Here is a 19884-nt window from a genome sequence, read left to right as displayed (position 1 = left end):
CAGTACCAGACATCTCCCCACTTCCAGCAACCTGCCCCGTACCAAACTCCTGCCCCGTACCAAACTCCTTCCCCGTACCAAACTCCTTCCCCACACAACTTTCCATCAACATCATCTGCTCCTACAGTCCCTGCCCAACCCTCCACTCCACCGCCCACCACCTCTTCTGCCTCCCACATGTCCACCCATTCTGTAGCTTTTTCCACACCTTCACCTCTAACTGTTCCTTCCCCACCACGATCCCAGTCCTCTCTCCACACACCCAGTGTCGAGGTGTCCCGCAGCCCCTCCAGCAGTATTTCCACCCTACAGTACACAGATTTGTAACGTGTGTTTTTTAATAAAAATGCCCATTGGGTTTAAAACCTTTATTAAAAAAGTTTTTTGCACTTTAAAAACATTTTACAAAAAAAAAAAAAAAATTTTTAAATAAAAGTTAAATTATCGTTTCACAATGGTTGTCTGTCATTTCTTTCTGCGGCGAACTATGTTTAAAAAAAAAGGTTAAATACAGGGTATTTCAAAGGTAAAAAGGTATTCAAAACCAGGTATATAACTGTGGGTAAATTTTAGCTTTTTGCCACAGTTGTGTTCCTGGTTGTGTTTGAAGCAAAGTATTTCACCTAAAAAGTTGTGTTTATTGTTGGTGATTTCCTAACAATGTACACAACTTTTGTTAAAAGGTGAAATACTTTGCATAAAACACAACCAGGTACACACCTGTGGCCTAAAGGTAAAAATATTAAGACCATGACAAGATAGCCAACTTTGGTTGGCAAAGGTATATACTGTTGGTCCAGAAGGTACACAAGTTTGGTTAGGGCACAAATCTTTCACACTCTGTCATCCTGCCAGTGTACTCTGCCTTGAGGTGACATAAAGTATAGTGCAAAATTGTCCCTCATTACTGAAACCGTCACAGAACTTCTAGTGGTAATATTTCCAATGACAACATCCATCTTCGCCAGTAACTTGCTCTTCTCTCCAACCTGCACTTTCTTCTCTACAACCTGTCAAAGAAGGGCTGTAGGAACATGCTATATATAGTTTTCCAGTAGCCAATCCCGTTCGGAAGGCCACAAGGGTCAATTTTAAAAACCGGATCCGGCGTAATCCGTCGAAAAACGGATAGAAAAACGGATGAACCGGATGAGACAGATCCGGTTTTGTCTGTCAAGAACAAGACGGATCCGGCAGAAAACCGGATCCGGCACATCAGGTTTTACAAAACATTTGCCGGATCCGGCATTCCGACACGACGCCGGATCGCGCCTGACGCCGAAAACCTGATGTGTGAAAGTAGCCTTAGCGTGCGCAGTCTGGGATCAGCTAATTTCACATTAGCGGGGTTTTTTTTGTGCAGCGCATCGTGCACAATAGAAACACATGCAAAAAACACATCATGCGTTTTTGCATGCGTTTATGCGCATTCGTTCTCTAGAGGTTAAAACCAGTGTCTGCACATTTTTACGCCAAAAACACAGACGAACATATGTCCATGCGCATGCCTGCGTTCCCATAGACTGTAATGCGTTATTTTGTTGCATTCCGTGTGCATGCGGGTTTTTTAACGCCTTTCAGCGGACCCAAAAATGCAACAGGTTGCGTCTGGCGCGCCTAGGCGCACAACTTGAAGAAAACACATGCGCACAAAGACGCATACGAACGCGTACAAACGCAAGACCATGCGCACGCCATGTTAAACATGGGTACACATGACGCATGCGCATGGACACGCACGATGCGCAAAAAAACGCTAATGTGAAACCAGCCTAAGACTGCATAATATACAAACAAAAGAATACAGCATCCTCTAAGCACCAAGATGTCAGCAAACACTAAGTATATGAAATTTTACCTGCATTACTGCTATATAGAATATACGGTACTTCGAACGTACATAGCCCAAATATTGGCCAGTAAACGTGTGCCCATCAACCACTGCAAGGTGACCGCCATAGGTGTATAGTCCAGGATAGGCATATTTATTATTAGGTTTATGGTCATGTTAAAGAAAGGTCACCTTGCTGTGGTTGATGTGCTCTCATGAATTGGCCAATTTATGAGCCAGGTACTTTCATCTTTATAACGATATTCTATACAGCAGTAATGCAGTTCGAATTTCATATATTCAATGTTTGCAGACATCTTAGTGCTTACAGAGGCTGCTGTATTCTCATTTGTTTTTCAAATGTGACATCTTGCTGGACATTTCAAAACTTTACTTTGTTAGGCCATCTACCATGTGCCAAAAGGCTGGGTTTTTTTGGATGTGTTTGCAACAAATTCACACAAGCAATCAGCTCTATTTATTGGGCGTTTGCTTTTTATATGCGTTTTTTTTTTGTTTTGCCTTTATGTATTTTTGGTGTAGATTTAACACCACACTCATGGATTTTTTGAGTACCGTAGAAATAAATCCAGACACACACACAAAAAAAAAATTAAAAATAACATACATAAAAAGCTGCTGGGGACAGAGCCACGCTGGAGACAGTCAGGTCCCCGTCGGCTTTTCCCTGCTCACTGCCCTGGATCGATAGGTCGTTCCCCAAGTGTGCATATGGGGAGAGAGGCCTGTTACCCAAGAAAGCGGGAGGGAAGAAGCCACCAGAAACCCGTCTTTCTGACTAGCCTCCACTCCAGGATGGCTCAGTCCCTGGCGGATTTTAAAGTATGTCTTTTTCTGAAACTCTGCAGCGTTTCAATGCCAAGATAAGCCACTGCCAGGAGAGTCTGCCATAGAGAAAGCATACAACGTTACAGGTTCCCTTCCATTACTCTCGGCAGCACATTGTCCTGTGTAAAGAGGAGATGTGCTGCCAAGAAGAAACAACAGCCTATGCACACAGAGGGTTAGGATTACCAATAATTCGGTCGGCCTGTCTAGACAGGCTATTAAATTACCATTGATCGGTGTACATGTGGCCGATCGGAGGTCATTTAACGCCACCTTGGTCTAGTGGAAACAATTTGGGTTATAAAATATATTAAAAGTCATCGAGTTGCTCATGACCATAAAGAAACCGCCACAATGGCCCTCTAAAATGAAAACCGCATTGCCTCTAATGAAGCAGGCGCTTGTATCCTCCACCCTCTACTCTCCTGACTACACAGGATCAGCCCTGTTCACACGACCTTTTATCCTGTACAAGCGAGGAATCTCATATTAGAAGCCGGCAGTGACAAGAGTCAGTTGTCCAACAGGTTCGATTCTAGTGTAGACAAAAACATTGGTATCTGAAAAATGTACAAAAATGGAACAAGATGTAAACTTCATGGTAAATCCAGGCATTGGGCAATATTTCCGCCTCAGGTCTTTACCCGGATCTGTGGCAATTCCACAGCAAAATATACAGGTGTTACATGCGGAGATTGCTGCTGAGGCACGAATATACATTAAAGGGGGGAAATCTACTGCGAGTTTTGCAGATTTCTTGCTCTCTGACGATGCTCTGGTGTCAACACAACTAGATCATGCACCAATCTCTGGGCTCAGAGGCTCTGACAGCAGAGCTACCAAGCTCAGGGATTGGCTGCAGCGGTAAGGAGCGCTATAGTGGTGACATCACACCCAAAGTACAGACCGTGAAGCAGCAGCATAGAGCTGGTGCTAAACCATGGGAGGGCGAGTACTACATTTCTGTTTTTACTACCTAGTCGGTTTGGTGGTCCACTTTTCTAAAAGTGGAAAACTCCTTTATAGGGGTTGTCTCATCACAGTCATTCACATATTTATGGCACATTCTCATTAGGACAAACACCTATCACCAAAACAGGAGCCGCAACGTTTCCTCGTTCTGAGCTCTGTGACTGGAGAGGGGGTTCTGCTGTTTTTGGAAGCTCCAATAGAAGTGAATGAAGAAAGCTGCACTGTGGCCACCTATTCCGCAGATGTGGCACCAGTGCCAATAGGAGATAGGAGGACCCCATTCTGGATATATGGACAAGTCCCAGAAGTGGCACCTACATCTGTCCACGTTCATGGCATATGCTCTGGAGATAAGCAGTCACTGCCAGAGACATCTGGTGGCGCCTTACATCACTCTCCCCATTGAAAAGACATGTATGGTCACTTTGAATCCTTCTTTTTCTATTTAGGCCACATGGCCAATCCATTTAGATTAATTTCCAACCACAAAAAAAAATTATATATAAATATTAGTGGCATAAATATGAGTGTTTGATTGGAAGGTTTTTGACCCAAAATAGCCCCCTTTAATCTCTCTCTAAAACAAATGAATGGGGAGGTTGCAATTCAAAGAACAGGGTATGGTTGGGATTAGCGCTGTAAGGGGTAAAGGATGGTATATTTATTAGGTATACTACCATGGTTACTGACGGAACAAGCCAAGAATTACATCAAGCTACTGACTGGGAAAAAATTCTAAACATCTGGAAAACACGAGAAATTAGCATAGAAATCTTCTGACGGAGAACAAGTCACAGCAGAAAGAGATCCATCAGCTCCGTCACCACGTCCATCAGGTAAGATCATTACACCATCTAATCGCTCGCTTAGCATTACTACATTACCGGATTACCGCAGCTCGGCCGCTCCGCCATGCTGTTCTAGCACCGACACACAGAATTCATGTACCGCAGTCCTCACGGGCCACAAATGACGAGGACAACACGGTCCCTGGTTCTCAAAGCTTAGATACAGAATGGATTTACACGAGGTTTTGTGTGTTTATAGTCATTTTAAGTATTTTTCACCGTTTTTAAATTTTAGAACATTACGCACATTCTCAAGTGGTGAGCCATGCTATTGTGACCACCTAAAAAGTCAGACCCCACTGGAATGGATGCCGGATTACAGCAAATGGTTCCACTGGGGCTTTCATCTGAATTCTGCTTTTTGGGGATTTAAACGCAAACCCCAATGCAGTGCTCAGCGTGAATGAGCCCCGCCGTCATTTAACTGGGATAATCCACTGGTTTGCCATAAAGTATTCGGAGATATGTAGCCACCGGGATTTTTTTCTGTGGAACGCCATTCATACCTAGGGAAAGCAAGTGTTCTTGGATTTGAAGTGCAGAATCCGTACTAAAACCCTGACACGAGTAAATACGGCCTTAAAGGGACTGTCCTCTACTGATGACTTCTCACTAGGATGGGTCATGAATATCAATCTATGGGGGTCTGACACCAGCCACTGTTGCCAGCTGGGACATCGGCGGGATGTAAGCAGAAGTTATCACTTCCGGCCATCAGCGCCGGGCACCGCAGATCAGCCCGAATAAAGAAAACGACTAACGAAGGCTCATCATCAATATATAAAGAGTGGACAACCCCTTTAAATGGAAACGGCCATGTTGCAGGATTTAGCACATACATCACTACTAGCAGCCGTAGCAAACGTCCCCCAATGTACATATATAGATAGCATGTGACCAGTCAATAACGGGTGCAGGGGTTCCAGACGGCTCCATATGATATGATTATACCAATAATTGTTGGGGGAAACGTGGAGATTGTGCATCGGGATCTAGGAGCTGCACTGCATGTGAAAGATGAGATACATATGTAATAAAAGGGAGTTTTTAAAGTGCATCAGTCAGTAGGACCAGCCCCGTCTATGTGGGCATGTAGGTGATGGAAGGCTGAATAGAATAATACTGCAATCCTCAGGGAGAGCGACCTATATCCTGTGGGAGAGCTAGGTCCCACCCAGGGATCTTAACAGCTCATTTACATATTAAATACATAGATTCTTTGGAATAAGCCATCAGATCCCAGCTATGTGCTCATATAACCGGCTCAGGAGGGTTCATCCTAATGACACCAGATTCTTCATCAAGTGATAAGAACCCACTATTACATCACTGAAAGCTGTCTGGAGAAGTGACATCTATCTGGAAGGACTGGAGTCAGTAATCTAAGGCTCGCACACACTTCTCTGTTGTGTTCTTTGTAGTAATAAGATGTACCTATATATATTCTTATATCTAGTGCTGCTTCCTTTATTAGGGCCAGCTCCGGTATAACGCTGCCCATATATCACCATTGCTCCTGACACCGGGGTCAGGGCGGAGGATCGGTGACAGCTCAGGTAACGCAGCGGTGAGAGTGGGCCGGCAGCACCGCACTGCTCCAGCCTGCAGCGCAGGACATGTGTGCACAGCGCTGTGCAGCATCACTGAGCTGATCGGTGCAGATCCCGGGGCAGCCCCGCCGCGCCCCCCTCCGCCCCAGCTGCCGATCAGCCGTAGCGTACATACCGCCGGGGAGCGCGCACCGTCCGGCATCCACAGCTCTGCCCGATCCTCCCTCTATGGATTTTCTCTTTTGCTGGATAGAAATAATGGAGGACTGTAGCCCCGCCTCCCCGTGGATGTCATTGTGTCACATGACCAATCCGGATTGTGTTAACTCTTCCTGTCCCAGCAGGAAGATGCTGGAATGTGGGAATAGCTGAGTGCTGTGTGTGAGCCACAGGAACCTGTAATGACAAAAAAAAGCCAAAAAAAATCTAAAAATTAAATTGACAACTGTTTTTGGCATATACACATTTTACAGATGAAATATTGGACACAGAAGAGTTTCGGGTGCCGGAACACTAGCTGGGCCCTTTGCAGTCCCGTAGCTCATCATACTGCACCATTCCACCGGATTTAGAATTGAAAATGTCCCCCTCTTGGGTCGCAATGTCTGGTGTCCCCAGTGCGGCTCTCCTATGAGGCCCCCTTAAAAGGATGCAATGTTATGAGTGCCAGTATTCATGCCCCCTTACTGCTCCCTTAGTAGTGATTCCCTACCACCTCCTCCTAAAAAAATAAAGGTTACATTCACCTAATCCCAGTGGCCAAGTCCCTTTCTCCCCCACCCGGATCAGCATGGCACAGGTGGGCACGATGCAATGACGGCGCTACCTGCGCCAGGACGCGGAAATCTCCTTAGGATCCAACGGTAACATCATTTTGCCGCCAGTGCAGTTCAGCGTGGAGCCCTCCAAGAGATTTGGGGAACCCAGAAGTCTTGGGTCTTTTTCTTTTTGCGTTCCCCAAGTATTTTGCACCCATTTGGCCAATGGCCATTGTCACATTGATCTCCTGGGAAAAAGCTGAAGCAGCGGTGCTCCCCACCCTTGATTTTTCTAAGGCAATCCTGTCCTGTAAATACTCACTGAATTCACACAGACATGTAACCTATTTTTCTGGAGGATTTTCATTTACAAGGGCAATAACACAGTCAGGCTACTTTCACACTTGCGTTTTTTTGCTGCGCGTTTTTTGCGCAAGAAAACGCATGGAAAAAAACGCATACAAACGCATACAACTGCTGCTTTTTTTTTTCAAGCATATGCAGGAAAAAAAACACAGCGTTTTTATGCGTTTTTAGTGCGTTTTTAGTGCATTTGCATTTTTTCAACATTGTCCTCACCAAAAAAATCAAGATATTATTAGGGTTAGGGTTAGTTAGGGTTAATGGTACTAACCCTAAACCCTGACTCTACTAACCCTAACTCCGAACCCTAAACCCTAACTAACCCTAACCGCTAACCTAACCCTACCCCTTAACCCTAACCCTTAACCTAACCCAAACCCTAACCCCAACCCTAACCCTAAACCCTAACTAACCCTTAACCTAACCCTAACCCTAAACCCTGACTCTACTAACCCTAACTCACCCTAACCCTTACCATAACCATTGTCTAACCAATGTACAACAAAAAAACGCATGCGAAAAAAAAAAAAACATGCGCATGCCAATGCGCACGTATGCGCACCCATAGACTTACAATGGGTGCCTTGCTGTAAAAAAAACCGCGTAGCGTGCGCATGCGTTTTTTGGGGGCAAGTCGGACGCAGTTGCATTTTGTGCGCCCGAGCGCACACTGCAAAAAAAATGCATTCTCGCAAAAACGCATACAAACGCATGGGTAAGCGCACATAAGCGCATCCCATGCAAAATATAGGGAAAAAACGCATGCGTTTTTTAGCGCTAAATAACAGCGCAAAAAAACGCAAGTGTGAAACCAGCCTCAGTGGATCAGATTTTAGCATCAATTTTCAGTACAGAAATTGACCACAGATTTCTGTAATCCTAGTTTTGCAGATTTTACTGCAGATCCACAGCAAAATCCTCAGGTGCGTGTGAATGCACATCTTCCCAGTCCCATCCCCTGGTGACTTTTTCCTCAAGGATCTCTGTACGTCCTGGTCCCAATAATGAATCGTGATTAAACCGGACTGCTGCAGATGTTGACAGGATGTAAGGAGATGGACATACTGCCTATCAGGCTCGGACTGGCCCACAGGGTAACAGAGGAATCCCCCGTGGGCCCCTGTGCAGATCTGGGCCTCCAGCCCCACTCTTTGGGCAGTACTTGGCATAATTCACTTGATTCACTCTGTACATAAAGCAGCATCTCATCATTCTTTAACCAAACTACCCAGTTTATTATCATGTAGAGATATAGATAAATTTGTGAATGAGGGTAGTGTAATATTTGTATGCAGGTGAAAAGTGGGCCCCCACAATCAATGTTACTGGTGGGCCCTTAGCACCCCAGTCCGACACTGCTGCCTATGTTCCCCCTTGAAGACACGCGTATTGTTATGATATGTAATGTGTATTGTGACATGCTTTATTAGTGACGGCGTTGCAGTTTGACCGACAGTAATGAGAGTTAGGGTTAATGATTGGGACTAGCCCAGATTGGGAGGGGCTAAAGTGCATGGACAGTTCATAGAATCATAGAATCGTAGAGTTGGAAGGGACCTCCTGGGCCATCTGGTCCAACCCCCTGCTCAAAGCAGGATTCGCTAAATCATCCCAGTCAGATGTCTGTCCAGCCTCTGTTTGAAGACTTCCATTGAAGGAGAACTCACCACTTCTCGTGGCAGCCTGTTCCACTCATTGATCACTCTAACTGTCAAAAAGTTTTTTCTAATATCTAATCTGTGTCTCTTCCCATTCAGTTTCATCCCATTGCTTCTAGTCTTTCCTTGTGCAAATGAGAATAAAGTTGATCCTTCTACAATGTGACAGCCCTTTAGATATTTGTAGACAGCTATTAAGTCTCCTCTCAGTCTTCTCTTTTGCAAACTAAACATTCCCAAATCCTGCAACCTTTCCTCATAAGACAGGGTTTGCAGACCGGTCACCATTCTGGTCGCTCTTTTCTGAACTTGCTCCAGTTTGTTGATGTCTTTTTTAAAATGTGGTGCCCAAAACTGGACACAATATTCCAGATGAGGTCTGACCAAAGAGGAGTAGAGGGAAATAATGACTTCACGTGATCTAGACTGTATGCTTCTGTTAATACATCCTAGAATTGCATTTGCCTTTTTTGCTGCTGCATCACACTGTTGACTCATATTCAGTCTGTGATCTATTAGTATACCCAAGTCTTTTTCACATGTGCTGTCACTTAGCCCTATTCCTCCCATTCTATATATGCTTTTTTCATTTTTATTGCCCAGATGTAGTACTTTGCATTTCTCCCTGTTAAAAACCATTCTGTTAGTTGCTGCCCACTTCTCCAGTTTATTTAAATCTTTTTGAATCCTCTCTCTCTCTTCTCTAGTATTAGCTATCCCTCCTAGCTTTGTGTCATCAGCAAATTTAATCAGTTTACCCTCAATTCCTTCATCTAAATCGTTGATAAAGATGTTGAACAATACAGGGCCCAGGACAGAGCCCTGTGGTACCCCACTTGAGACATTCTTCCAACTGGATGTGCAGCCATTTACGACCACTCTTTGGGTCCGATCACTAAGCCAGTTATGAATCCACCTAACAGTTGCCTTGTCCATTCCATACTTAGTCATTTTTTCAATAAGGATTGTATGAGAGACTTTGTCAAATGCTTTGCTGAAGTCAAGATATACTATATCTACAGCATTTCCTTGATCCACCCAATCAGTGATACCGTCATAGAAGGAAATTAAGTTAGTCTGACATGACTTATTAGTTAGAAACCCATGCTGACTCTGTTTAATCACTTCATTCTTATCCAGGTATTGACATACATGTTGTTTAATAATTTGTTCAAAGATCTTTCCTGGTATAGAAGTCAGACTCACCGGCCTATAGTTGCCTGGGTCCACCTTCTTCCCCTTTTTGAAGATAGGAACAACATTTGCTCTTCTCCAGTCTTCTGGCACTTCTCCTGTTCTCCAAGAATTTTCAAAGATTATGGAGAGGGGTTCAAAAATTTCTTCTGCTATCTCCTTCAGTACTCTGGGGTGTAATTCATCTGGACCTGGAGACTTGAATTCATTTAGGTTAGCTAAGTGTTTCCTCACTATCTTTCTGTTTATAGATATCCTGGATTCTTCTATTCCCTTAATAGGACAGTGAATAACAGTTGATGTTGCATTTCCTTTCTGAGAGAAAACAGATGCAAAATAGGAATTTAAAAGTTCAGCCTTCTCAACATCCTGTCTTACCATTTCATCATTTTCATCCTGTAAAAATCCTATAGCATCTTTGACTTTTCTTTTACTTTTGACATATCCCCAAAATCCTTTATTATTGCTTTTGACATCTCTTGCAAGCCTCAGTTCATTTTCAGCTTTAGCTAATCTGATTTGTGCCCTGCAGGTTCTGCAGACAGCATTATATTCTTCTTTTTATATTCTATCTTACCTCCTGACAGTTTCCTGTCAGGAGGTAAGATAGGGCCCAGTGTGCACCAGAAGCAGACCTATGATCTGACTAGTCAGCAAAGTCGGATGAAGTGGGTGTCCTTGACATGAGCGGAGACCTAGACAATGGATAGCGAGATCTGGAGTAGAGGAAGGAAAGAGACCCAAGGACAGAGTCATGCACCGGAGACAGGTCCTGGGATAGGACGCCTAACAGTACGGCTCCAAGTTAACAACTCAGAGAGGTAAAGGGCCAGGACCGAACAGGGAATGTGAGGCGAAGAGAGTGTCCCAGGTGGGAGTTCCAAGGCATCAGCAAGCTCAGAAGTTAAAGGGAATCTGTCACGCCATTTTTGGCCTATAAAATGCAGCCACCGCCATCAGAGGCTTATCTACAGCATTCTGTAATGCTGTAGGTAAGACCCCGATGTAACCTGAAAGATATGGAAAATTAAGGCCCCTTTACAGTTAGCGATGCACCAGCGATCCGACCACGATACGACCCGGTCAGGGTCGCTGGTACATCGCAAAATGGTCGCTAGTGAGCTGCCAAACAGGCAGATCTCACAGCAACGTAGCGACACAGCGTACCTTTCACACACAGCGATGCTGACGTCCTCCCGCCCGCGTCCACACGTCGCTGCCAGCAGGAAGCGCCCGACGAGAAATGGACCCGGCCGATCAGCGACAGACAGCAGGGGAGCCGGTCGGAGGTAAGTATCGCACATAGCAATGTCGCTAGCAATATCGCTGCTGCGTCACAAAATCGGTGACGCTTTAGCGATATTGCTAGCGATATCGCTATGTGTAAAACCCCCTTTAGATTATACTTACCAGGGGGCGGTGGGTGTCCCGGTCCGGTCCGGGTCCTCCCATCTTCATGAGATGACGTCCTCCTTCTTACTTCTGCCGCGGCTCCTGCACAGGCGTATTATATCTGCCCTATTGAGGGCAGAGTAAAGTACTGCAGTGCACAAGCGCCGGGAAAGGTCAGAGAGGTCCGGCGCCTGCGCACTGCAGTACTTTACTCTGCCCTCAATAGGGCAGATATAGTACGCCTGCACAGGAGCTGCAGCAGACGTAAGAAGGAGGACACCATCTCTAGAAGATGGGAGGCGCCGGACCATGACACCCATCGAACCTAACCGCACCCCCCCCGCCCCGGGTGAGAATAATCTAACTCATTTTTCTTATCTTTCAGGTTACATCGGGGACTTATCTACAGCATTACAGATTGCTGTAGATAAGCCCCTGATGGCGGTGCCGGCAGCTTATAGGCCAAAAATGGGGTGACAGATTCCCTTTAAGTAAAGGCCACAGTGGGAAACTAACTGCCATAAGGGAAAAATTACGCAGAACTGTGGGTTGAAGTATAGGACACTTACCACTTACTTACCGGACTGTAGTACTGTGCTGGGTTGTTGTGAAGACAGAGGAACTTGGAGACAGAAATAAGAAAGCCTGGAAGAAGTAGAGAGACTGGAACGCCCTCCCAGGGCTGGTGGGGTACTCGGAGCCGGGCCCGTTGGTTTCAATGGGAGATGTCACGGTAGCTGTGACCCAGTCTGTAGCCCTGGGCGCCCATTGTAAAAGGGAAATGTCGAGCTTGTGGGTGATGATTAGAGTTTGTGAATAAATGATTTGTGACGCCACCTGTGGTGTTCGGCAATGGAGATGTTAAGCCGACGCTGCAGACAGATCCTCTGGGACAGAGGGTGTGGTGCAACAATGATGGTGTGGCCCTCCACAGGTAGGGCAGTAGTCCCAGGACAGTGTAGATGAAGAGATGGTCAGGGGAGACGTGGATGGTGCAGTGTCAGCCACAAAGATGTAGCAGTGCTGAATGTGTTGGCCCAGGAATAAGTGTAGAACACCAGGGCATGTAGCTCCAAAGCTTTACTCACAATCTGTTGTGCGTACCGGTGCCAGCATCCGTGCCGTGTCCTCCAGGTCAGAAGCTCAGCCAACTTCCAGGCAAGATGAAGTACTCCTTTCCAACACTCCGCCAACATATGCCTTTTCTGAACGTCTCCCTTTTGCGCCTATAGTGAAGTACTCACGGTACTGAGTTACACTGGAGTTCCTCCTGTCAGATGTTCCTATGAACTCTACTTGTACGGCAAACAGTTGTAGCCTGCTTCGGGGACTCCTTGCTACCTAGTCCTGGCTCACTCATGTTGCTGTTGTGCCCCCAAGTCTGGTGTGGGAATAAAGTGGTGACAACTTCTATTCCTCCGGTGTCTGCTGCAGGACCATTAGTATCCATACAACCTCGGCGACCGGACCCCTGCCTTGCGCTGTGAACTTGGGAAGGATTCTTCTCTAACCATAAACCATAGTCCTCCTCTCCTTACGTTCCGTACTAATCCTTCTTTCTTATGGAGAGAGTCAGGCTTTCCATCAATGTCCCTTTCCTGTGCCAGCAGACCCAGGTCACTGAGGTCGGCGGCAACACTTCCTTCATCCATCCCACTCAGGGGATCTGCTCTCTTCCACTGACTCTGTCAGACTTACTAAATCCTAAACTCTTCCCGCTCTTTTGGTGATAATTAAACTCCACCCGCCTCCCAGCACGCTTCGTGTTCCAAGCAGGGAGCCACCAAAGGGTGCTTTGCTACACTACTATGTTGTGTGGGATGCAGGTGTTGGAGTGTGGTCAGGTGTCTCCACCTTACCTGGATGGTGGGGTACCACACCTCAGGAGGAGGTGCAGTACCTCTGTGGCGACTGAACCCTCAGGGGCGCCACATACCCCCCGTTAAACACAGCACGTCCGCAGGCTGCAAGTGAAACAAAGTTAGACAAAACATAAGGAACATACAAAAATTTTTGAATGCTTAAAAAGCAATTCTTATCTAAACTTCCCAATATGGGAGGCACTCATTTTTGAACGTTACAAAACAATTTAACTAACTATCTATGTGGAAATATAGTACCTAATTTAAAGTGCTATTGGCAGTAAACTCACTACCAGTTCAATTATTATCATTAACACACTTCTTTCACCTTTTTACTGTTACTTCTAGACCCTAGGTGACAACTGCTGATGCCTGGTTCATCACCTGCATTCTCAAAGCTTTTTTCAAATTTTTCATCTTTATTCAAACTTTAGCATGAGTCTAAATTCTGTAAAGCATTCACTATTAGTTCGATTCCTAGGTCTCACTACAAACTTTTTCCTATATAAAATCTGTTCTTTATTAAACACTGTCACTATTTACTTTTTCTATCAAAATGATAAACATTATTAGTAAAGTAGACACTGATCCAGCCAAGATGTCTTGAAATGTCCCTATTAAAGCAGGTCTATGTAAAACCAAGAGAAAGCACCTTAAGAGGTGCAACTATTTACAGGACAGTTCTGGATAATTCATTGTCCATGATCTCCACAGTTCAGTAAAAAATGCTGCCAACGCAACTGGGCAAACTTGACTCAACAGAAAAACAGCATGATGAACAAAATGAAAAAGGAAAAAGGCATAACAGTGCCTATACCCTCCTGGGTAACAGTTAGTTCCAAAATAATGTTACTGTTTAGTAATGGTCCCCTCCTGGGGTGGTGGAAGCGGGTCTCTTGGGCTGCTTCCAGGGGAGAACGGAAGGACATCCTCTTCTTGCTGATTGTCCACAAATTGCATGTATTCCTTCTCCCAAGGAGTTAGGTTGGTCGCTGCCTGTGTAGATCGAATGGCAGCGGGAGTAACTGCTGCCTGTGAGGGTAACACTTCAGCTACTGCTGGTGGTATCTCTGCTGCCAGTGATTCTGCAGGAGTTGCAGCTGGTACCAATGGATGTTGTTCCCCAGTCTATTGTGCGTACAGGTGCCTGCATCCGTGCCGTGTCCTCCAGGTCAGGAGCTCAGCCAACTTCCAGGCAAGTTGAAGTACTCCTTTCCAACACTCCGCCAATATATGCCTTTTCTGAACGTCTCCCTTTTGCGCCTATAGTGAAGTACTCACAGTACTGAGTTACACTGGAGTTCCTCCTGTCAGATGTTCCTATGAACTCTACTTGTACGGCAGACAGCTGTAGCCTGCTTCGGGGACTCCTTGCTACCTAGTCCCGGCTCACTCACGTTGCTGTTGTGCCCCCAAGTCTGGTGTGGGAATAAAGTGGTGACAACTTCTATTCCTCCGGTGTCTGCTGCAGGACCATTAGTATCCATACAACCTCGGGGACCGGACCCCGGCCTTGCGCTGTGAACTTGGGAAGGGTTCTGCTCTAACCCTAATCCTTAGTCCTCCTCTCCTTACGTTCCATACTAATCCTTCTTTCTTATGGAGAGAGTCAGGCTTTCCATCAATGTCCCTTTCCTGTGCCAGCGGACCCAGGTCACTGTGGTCGGCTGCAGCACTTCCTTCATCCATCCCACTCAGGGGATCTGCTCTCTTCCACTGACTCTGTCAGACTGACTAAATCCTAAACTCTTCCCGCTCTTTTGGTGATAACTAAACTCCACCCGCCTCCCAGCACGCTTCGTGTTCCAAGCAGGGAGCCACCAAAGGGTGCTTTGCTACACTACTATGTTGTGTGGGATGCAGGTGTTGGAGTGTGGTCAGGTGTCTCCACCTTAGCAGGATGGTGGGGTACCACACCTCAGGAGGAGGTGCAGTACCTCTGTGGCGACTGAACCCTCAGGGGCGCCACAAGATCGTGTGTGAAGATGCTCGATGTTGTAAAGGAAATGTTCGTGAAGTTATGCACCCGCTATCTATTGTATATAGTTCCCACCAAGTTAGACTGTTTATGTTTATTTGGTGGTCTCTCTCATTGAACCTCTCAACATCTGGTCTTATCCAACCATAGTTATGGGTATCATGCGGCCTACAAGGACATAGCAACCCGATGGACAAAGTGTACACACTCAGCCAGGACACCCATCTTCATGTTGCGTGCCGGGGCGTGAAAAACGAGTGCCCCGCCGTGCCATGTTACAATGACTTTCCTTCAGGCCAGGATACTGAGAACGGTTGTGGACCAGACAAGCGTCCACCACTACAGCGGCAAGAGGGTTCTGAGACAAAAAAAAACCCCAAAACATCCACAAATGGATGAAAATCTGCACATTTTGGTGTGGATCTGTTACTGCAAATTGGCAGTAGAAAAATTCTGCAGCAAATCTGCGAAATGTGAGCACACCCATAGATTTACTTGGTTCCGGCTCAATTTTATATGTCTTTTCAAATTGTCATTTTCCAAAATAATATAGGTAATTCATATAAATTGTAATTTTTCAGCTGGAATTCCAAATGCAGAATTCTGCTCTGAGACCATGACCTGAAATCTAATCTTGTTAAAATATCAAGAAAAACAAATGTTTTCATTATTAAACTATTGGAACTTTTTCTTGATGTGGGCTTACATTTAGGCTGGATTTACATACACAATAGCAGATACAAAGGGACCTATTCAGGATTTTGTTTATGCTTATTTATTCTTTTGGATCCCCTTGTAGCTTTGGCTAAATAAATTTCATCAAAACTGCGAGTGAATCCAATCTTAGGTTACCCATACACAATGGTGTGCATAGAAATCATGGGTCGCATAGCAAAAGTCCTAACTGAACTTTACACATCACCCCCCCCCCATAAAAGAAAAAAAAATTGACGGAATAGGTGGGTCATACCTTCCAACTTAAAACTGAAGCCCAGTAGTGTGATCACTCACTACTATACTCCTTCCCTAATAGAGTATAAAACCCAATCGCATCACCTGTATACCGTACTCGTATACATAGAATATTTACACAATCCATCAAATAAAATAAGCTCCCCATAATTAATGGTTAATCACACCTACTATACATAAATTCAATGCACATTTTTCAAAATTGCTGGTGAAATCCAAACAATACTGTCCAATGTTTTTTTTTTTTTCATTTAGACACAAAGGTCCCATAGCATTAGTAATAAAACTGGCCTCGAGATATAGTATAGTGACATTTGCATGAAATTTCTGGACACAACTTAAAAATAACTCCTGAAAAATACTTTTTGAATTACAACATAATGCAAAAAAAACAAACAAAAAGAATGAAAAAAAAACACATAAAAACATTTAGCATCTTTTCATGCATTTTAAACAGACAATAGAAACCTCATCTGCATCTTGCTTAAAGGGAATTTGTCATCTATTTTTTGGTATGTAATGGGGGCTTTACACATAGCGATATCGCTAGCGATATCGCTAAAGTGTCGCCGATTTTGTGACGCAGCAGCGATATCGCTACATGTGATACTTACCTCCGACCGGCTCCCCCGCTGGTTATCGCTGATCGCACGAGATCGTCCTCATCCATTTCTTGTCGTCGGCTTCCTGCTGGCGCCAACGAGCGAGCTATGGACGCGGGCGGAAGACGGCGGTCATCGCTTCGTCTGAAAGGTAAGTATGACCGCTGAGCATCGCTACATCGCTGGTGAGATCTGCCTGTGTAGCAGCTCACTAACGACCATTTAGCCATGCACCAGCGACCCTGACCGGGTCGTATCGTGGTCGGGATCGCTAAATGTAAAGGGGCCTTAAGTTGCAGCCAATGCCATTAGCGGCTTATCTACAGCATTCTGTAATGCTGTAGATAATGATGTAACTTGAAAGATAAGAAAAACGAGTTATATTATACTCACCAGGGGGTCCGGTCCAGTCCGATGGGCGTCGCGGTCCGGTCCGGCGCCTCCCATCTTCTAACGATGATGTCCTCTTTGCTTCTGTCATGCTCCTGTGCAGGCATACTTTATCTGCCCTGTTGAGGGCAGAGCAAAGTACTGCAGTATGCAGGCGCTGGGCCTCTCTGACCTTTCCCGACGCCTGCGCACTGCAGTACTTTACTCTGCCATCAACAGGGCAGATAAAGTACGCCTGCACAGGAGCGCGACAGAAGCAAGGAAGAGGACATCATCGCTAGAAGATGGGAGGCGCTTGACCGGACGGCGGCACCCATCGGACCAGACCGGACCCTCTGGTGAGTATAATATAAGTCATTTTCCATATCTTTCAGGTTACATCGGGGGATTATCTAGAGCATTACTGAATGCTGTAGAAAAGTCCCTGATGGCGGAAAAATAGGTGACAGATTCCCTTTAAAGAGGTGGTCCACAACCCCAGCTTAAAGGGAATCTGACATGTAAAAAATGCTATTAACCTACAGATATGGGGTTAATCTGCAGGTTAATGCCATTCAGAATCTCTGCAGGCTTGTATTCTTAGGCTGGGAAGGGCCCAATAACCAGGTACCTTCACAGCCTGATAATATACGCTAGCATCTATCTGCTTTATCTTGGCTGGTTATGAAAATATTTAGGACACCGCATCATTTTTTGTATTATGATTTAGTCATTTATTTAATAGGTTAAATAAGTATAAATACCCTTTAGTGCCTCAAAGTATCTATCTATCTATCTCTGTACAAAAGATTGCTTTATGAGTTTGTAAATTACCTTTAATTACATAGAGAATTACAGTATGTAAAAGATGATGTTAAAAACACATGTCATACGGATGCTAGGTGAGAAAATCGCATTTTGCTTGCATGACACTCGCATGAGACTTGTCTAAGGGCTCCGTCACACATAGCGACTCACCAGCGATCCCGACAACTATATGAACTTGTCAGGATCGCTGGTGTGTCGCTACATGATCGCTGGTGATCTGCCAATCAGGCAGCTTCACCAGCGACGACGAGCACGCGCGTCGCTGTGTACATTAGATACCAACGTGCTGGTGCAGGGAGCTGGTAACCAAGGTAAACATCGGGTTTCTAAGCGCCGCGCGGCACTTAGAAACCCGCTGTTTACCTTGGTTACCAGCTCCCTGCACCAGCGCGCTGGTATCTAAGGTACACTGCGGGTTTCTAAGCGCTGCGCAGTGCTTAGAAACTCACTGTTTACCTTGGATTTGAGCTGGGAGCTCGATGATCGTTGCTCTCCCGCTTGCCACATGTAGCGATGCGTGTCGGCCAGCGGGAGACCAACGATCAAAAAAAAGTCCAGGGCTTTTGAGCACGATCTAACAAAGGGTTAATGTCACCTTACAATTGAATGGTGACATTAACCCATTAACCCTTTGTTAGATTAACCCACTTGCCACCACTATAGGGCAATGGGAAGCCCACACATTTTTTAACAACGAATTAACCCCTTAAAATAACACCTACAACTCCCAAATTTTTCACACAAACCCTCATCTAATTATTAGTCAGGGACGTATAAAAAAAACATGAAATGAAATGCTTAACTGAATGTAAACCATGTGTCATTTCATGTCGGGTTGGGGAATGATTTGATAGAAGCCGGCAATTTAACCCCTTCACTACCAAGGGTGGTTTGCACGTTAACTCCCGGACCAATTTTTACAATTCTGACCACTGTCCCTTTATGAGGTAATAACGCTGAAACGCTTCCATGGATCCCAGTGATTCTGACATTGTTTTCTCGTGACATATTGTACTTCATGTTAGTGGTAAAATTTCATTCAAATAACTTGTGTTTATTTGTGAGAAAAACGGAAATTTGGCAAAAATTTTGAAAATTTCGCAATTTTCCAACTTTGAATTTTTATGCCCTTAAATCACAGAGTTACGGCACACAAAAAACTTGATAACTAACATTTCCCACGTGTTTACTTTACATCAGCACAATTTTGGAACCAAAATTTTTTTTTGTTAGGAAGTTATAAGGGTTAAAAGTTGACCAGCGATTTCTCATTTTTACAACACCATTTTATTTTTAGGACCAGATCACATTTGAAGCCACTTTGAGGGGTCTATATGATAGAAAATACCCCAAAGTGACACCATTCTAAAAACTGCACCCCTTAAGGTGCTCAAAACCACATTCAAGAAGTTTATTAACCCTTTAGGTGCATCACAGGAATTTTTTTGAATATTTAAAAAAATGAACATCTAACTTTTTTCACAAAAAAAATACTTCAGGTTCAATTTTTTTTATTTTACCAAGGGTAACAGGAGAAATTGGACTGCAAAAGTTATTGTGCAATTTGTCCTGAGTACGCTGATACCTGATATGTGGGGGGGGACAACTGTTTCGGCGCATGGCTGAGCTCAGAATGGAAGGAGCGCCGTTTGACTTTTTCAATGCAAAATTGGCTGGAATTCAGATCGGACGCCATGTCACGTTTGGAGAGTCCCTGATGTACCTAAACAGTGGAAACCCCCTACAAGTGACCCCATTTTGGAAACTAGACCCCCCAAGGAACTTATCTAGATATGTGGTGAGAACTTTGAACCCACAAGGGCTTTACAGAAGTTTATAACGTACAGCGGTACAATTA

General features: G+C 44.9%; 1 protein-coding gene across 4 annotated transcripts in view; it reads right to left on the bottom strand.

Moving 5' to 3' along the window:
- MYO18A (myosin XVIIIA) overlaps positions 1–6358 on the bottom strand; it is a 410894-nt gene extending 404536 nt beyond the window's left edge. For all 4 annotated transcript variants that reach the window (XM_073565477.1, XM_073565478.1, XM_073565479.1 and 1 more), the window contains exon 1: positions 6226–6358. The gene's annotated coding sequence lies outside the window, so the exon portion shown is untranslated. The remainder of the gene's footprint in view (positions 1–6225) is intronic.
- Positions 6359–19884: the final 13526 nt, after the last annotated feature.

This window comes from Dendrobates tinctorius, unplaced genomic scaffold (assembly GCF_039654945.1).
Source record: "Dendrobates tinctorius isolate UK_male_01 unplaced genomic scaffold, ASM3965494v1 ptg000016l, whole genome shotgun sequence".
In the NCBI taxonomy this organism is placed as follows: domain Eukaryota; kingdom Metazoa; phylum Chordata; class Amphibia; order Anura; family Dendrobatidae; genus Dendrobates; species Dendrobates tinctorius.
Note: the sequence above shows the minus strand (reverse complement) of the source record. Positions and strands in the feature narration are given on the sequence as shown.